The 4484-nt window shown below is 59.2% G+C and overlaps 1 protein-coding gene across 1 annotated transcript in view; it reads left to right on the top strand.

Annotated features, from left to right (window-relative positions):
- LOC140469337 (protein spinster homolog 1-like) overlaps window positions 1–4484 on the top strand; it is a 1071775-nt gene that overhangs the window by 1066767 nt on the left and 524 nt on the right. The gene's annotated exons all lie outside the window — the stretch shown is intronic.

Genomic DNA, 4484 nt, shown 5'->3' with positions numbered 1-4484 from the left:
AAAAGGCAGCCTGTTGTGGAGGCAGGCAGTTGCCTGACAGGTCGGTGTGGTCTCTTCCTTATTGCACTGTTGCATTCCCACTTTCTTCTGAAATGTCAGCCAAACTTAAAATTGCTGGTCTCGAGGCAAGTTTGAGCTTTTCATCTGAGCAGCTTGTTTGTTTCATTTACGAGGATCTGAAATGGCTTTTTAAAAATTTTAAGTTGCATTGAATTTACAGTACAAACCAGGCCATTTGGCCCAACCATTCTGTGCTGGTTATTTGGCACAATATCTGCCTCCTCCCAGCTCTTTCTCAACTTTATTCGGCAGTCTGTCTGTTTGTTGCTTTCTCCCTCACGTGTTTGTCCAGATCACCTTCAAATGTATCTGTAACATTCACCTTGACCACATCCTGAGGGAGCAAGTATAACATTCTCCCTATTCACGGGGGAAAGAGGTTTCTCCTGAACTCCTGCTTGCTTTTGTAAGGGATGCATCTTCTCTCTGATAACCCTGTTGAAACATTTCAGAAACATAACCAGCACCATCCGGGTCAGCCACGTGATATTAACTGTCACCATCTGGGTCAGCCCCGTCCCCCTCGCCCTCGCCCTCACCCTCACCCTCGCCCTCGTCGCCCTTGCCCTCGTCTTCGTCCTCGGTCCTCCCTCCCTCGTCCCCTCATCCTCGTCGTCGTCCTCCCTCCTCCTCCTCGTCCCCCCCTCCTTGTTGTTGTCCCCCCTCCTCGTCCTTGTCCCCCCTCCTCGTCCTTGTCCCCCTCCTCATCCTCTCTCCCTCGTCCTCTCTCCCTCGTCCTCTCTCCCTCGTCCTCTCTCCCTCGTCCTCTCTCCCTCGTCCTCTCTCCCTCGTCCTCTCTCCCTCGTCCTCTCTCCCTCGTCCTCTCTCCCTCGTCCTCTCTCCCTCGTCCTCTCTCCCTCGTCCTCTCTCCCTCGTCCTCTCTCCCTCGTCCTCTCTCCCTCGTCCTCCCCCTCCTCCTTGTCCACCTCCCTCCTCGTCCTCCCTCCCTCCCTTGTTGTCATCCTCCTTCTCCTCGTCCTCCCCCCTCCTCCCCCTCCACCTCCTCCTCGTCCGCCACTGCCTCCTCTTCTGCCTCCTCATCCTCGTCCTCCCCCCACCTCGCCCTCCACCCCCCACCCTTCCCCGCACCCCGTCCCGCCCCCCCCACCCCATCCTCCCCCCCCCACCCCATCCTCCCCCCCCCACCCCGTCCTCACCCCCCCACCCCGTCCTCACCCCCCCCACCCCGTCCTCACCCCCCCCACCCCGTCCTCACCCCCCCCACCCCGTCCTCACCCCCCCCACCCCGTCCTCACCCCCCCCACCCCGTCCTCACCCCCCCCACCCCGTCCTCACCCCCCCCACCCCGTCCTCACCCCCCCCACCCCGTCCTCACCCCCCCCACCCCGTCCTCACCCCCCCCACCCCGTCCTCACCCCCCCCCACCCCGTCCTTCCCCCCTCCTCCTCTCCCCCCCCTCCTCCTCTCCCCCCCCCCTCCTCCTCTCCCCCCACAACCTCCTCGCCCCCCCCTCCTCCTCTCCCCCCCCTCCTCCTCTCCCCCCCCACCCTCCTCTCCCCCCCACCTCCTCTCCCCCCCCTCCTCCTCTCCCCCCCCTCCTCCTCTCCCCCCCCCCTCCTCTCCCCCCCCCTCCTCTCCCCCCCCCTCCTCTCCCCCCCTCCCCCTCTCCCCCCCCTCCTCCTCTCCCCCCCCCTCCTCCTCTCCCCCCCTCCTCCTCTCCCCCCCTCCTCCTCTCCCCCCCCCCTCCTCCTCTCCCCCCCCCCCTCCTCCTCTCCCCCCCCCTCCTCCTCTCCCCCCCCTCCTCCTCTCCCCCCCCTCCTCCTCCCCCCCCCTCCTCCTCTCCCCCCCCCCCCTCCTCCTCTCCCCCCCCCATCTCCTCTCCCCCCCCTCCTCCTCTCCCCCCCCTCCTCCTCTCCCCCCCCTCCTCCTCTCCCCCCTCCTCCTCTCCCCCCCCTCCTCCTCTCCCCCCCTCCTCCTCTCCCCCCCCTCCTCCTCTCCCCCCCCTCCTCCTCTCCCCCCCCCCTCTTCTTTCCCCTCCCCCTCGCCCCCCTCCTTCACCTCGTTCCCCCTCCCCCCTCCTTCACCTCGTTCCCCCTCCCTCCCCCTCCCCCCTCCTTCACCTCGTTCCCCCTCCCTCCCCCCTCCTTCACCTCGTTCCCCCTCCCCCCTCCTTCACCTCGTTCCCCCTCCCCCCTCCTTCACCTCGTTCCCCCTCCCCCCTCCTTCACCTCGTTCCCCCTCCCCCCTCCTTCACCTCGTTCCCCCTCCCCCCCCCCTCCTTCACCTCGTTCCCCCTCCTTCACCTCGTTCCCCTCCTTCACCTCGTTCCCCCTCCTCCTCCTCCTCCTCCTCCTCCTCCTCCTCCTCCTCCTCCTCATCCCTCGCCCCCCCCGTCCTCCTCGTCCTCGCCCCCCCCCCCCCCAGTCCTCCTCATCCTCGCCCCCCCCCCCAGTTCTCCTCATCCTCGCCCCCCCCCCCCCCAGTCCTCCTCATCCTCGCCCCCCCCCCCCCCAGTCCTCCTCATCCTCGCCCCCCCCCCCGTCCTCCTCCTCGCCCGACCGCTGTGCTTCAATGTACACCGACCCATGGAGCCTTATGCTACTGGAGCCATCCTGTCTCTGTGAACCTGAGCAGGACCCTTTCTGATGCGACTTTATGATTTCACTAAATGAGTTTGGGGACAGGATCTTTCCGGAGAACGTGAGGACTGCAGATGCTGGAGAACCTGACCTGAAAATGTGTTGCTGGAAAGCGCAGCAGGTCTTTAGGAAGGACTCATGCCCGAAACGTCAAATTCTTCTGCTCCTTGGATGCTGCCTGACCTGCTGCGCTTTTCCAGCACCACATTTTCAGGACAGGATCTTTCCCCCTGGACGTGGGGGTTTTATCGGTCGCACCCTGCATTCCCTGGGCCGTTTGATGACCTGACGATAGCCAACTATGGCTGTGGCTATTAGTGGCAAAGCCATTGAGCTGAGTGTCTTGCTTTAGCCATGCCAAAGGGCAGTTCAGGGTCACTCTCATCGCTGGAGTCTCCTGTAGGCCAGTCTAGCTGAGGATGGCAGAGTCCTTCCTAAAGGACATTACCATGCCATGGGGCATTTTAATGACAATCTGACAGTTTCACGATCACCATTGCTGAGAGTAGCTTTCAATTAGATTAGATTAGATTACTTACAGTGTGGAAACAGGCCCTTCGGCCCAACAAGTCCACACCGCCCCGCCGAAGCGCAACCCACCCATACCCCTACATCTACCCCTTACCTAACACTATGGGCAATTTAGCATGGCCAATTCACCTGACCTGCACATCTTTGGACTGTGGGAGGAAACCGGAGCACCCGGAGGAAACCCACGCAGACACGGGGAGAACGTGCAAAACTCCACACAGTCAGTCGCCTGAGGCGGGAATTGAACCCGGGTCTCTTGCGCTGTGAGGCAGCAGTGCTAACCACTGTGCCACCGTGCCGCCCACCAATTCCAGATCTTAGGAATTGAATTTCAGTTCCACTGGTTAACACTTGAACCAGTGCATTCGTCTCCACCTCTGGATTGCCTGAGGCATTACCACCCTGCTCCTGTCACCGCACATCGAATAGTATAGAGGGAGCTTCACTCTGTATCTAACCCCGTGCTGTCCCTGTCTTGGCAATGTTTAATGGGGGCACAGAGCAGAGGAAGCTTTACTCTGTATCCAACCCTGTACAGGCCCTGTCCTGGAAGTGTTTGATGGGGACACAGTGCAGAGGAAGCTTTACTCTGTATCCAACCCTGTACTGTCCTGTCCCCCATTAAACACTCCCAGAACAGTGTAGAGGGAGCATTATTTTCAGTTTAAAAGAGGAAGATTTACTGCATCTAACCCTGTGCATTCCCTGTCCTTGGTACTGTCATTATGTTCGTAATGTTGTCGAGTCATAGAGATCTAGAGCATGGAAACAGACCCTTCGGTCCAACTTATCCATGCTGACCAGATATCCTAAATTAATCTAGTCCCATTTACCATTTGGCCCATATCCCTGTAAACTCTTCCTATTCATAACCCCATCCAGATGCCTTTTAAATGCTGTAATTGTACCAGCCTCAACCACTTCCTCTGGCAGCTCATTCCATGTGCAAAAAAAGGTTTAAAAAGTCATTCCCTGGTTGAGAGTTTTGTTGGGAAGACCAGCATCTCCCCCACACCCCATTCATTTCTGAACCAGAGGTTTCCAGATAGTGCTGGTTAGCTGTCACTTCCACTCAGAACAGTGTGTTCAGCTACATCACGGTAAAAAAGGAGTCAGCCACATATCTGTGGCTCTGGACTCATCTGTAGGCCAGACTGGTTCAGGATGGCAGGTTTAAGAGCATTAGTGAACCAGACAGCATTTTCTGATCATTATTTATTTTAGCTGTTTATTCAATAGAATTTGAATTTCCCAGTAGCTGTGGTGGGATTTGAACTTGTCCCTGAATCATTA

The sequence above is a fragment of the Chiloscyllium punctatum genome, chromosome 49 (genome assembly GCF_047496795.1).
Source record: "Chiloscyllium punctatum isolate Juve2018m chromosome 49, sChiPun1.3, whole genome shotgun sequence".
Taxonomy (NCBI): domain Eukaryota; kingdom Metazoa; phylum Chordata; class Chondrichthyes; order Orectolobiformes; family Hemiscylliidae; genus Chiloscyllium; species Chiloscyllium punctatum.
The sequence above is the reverse complement of the archived record's forward strand: the minus strand, read 5'-3'. Positions and strand labels throughout refer to the sequence as shown.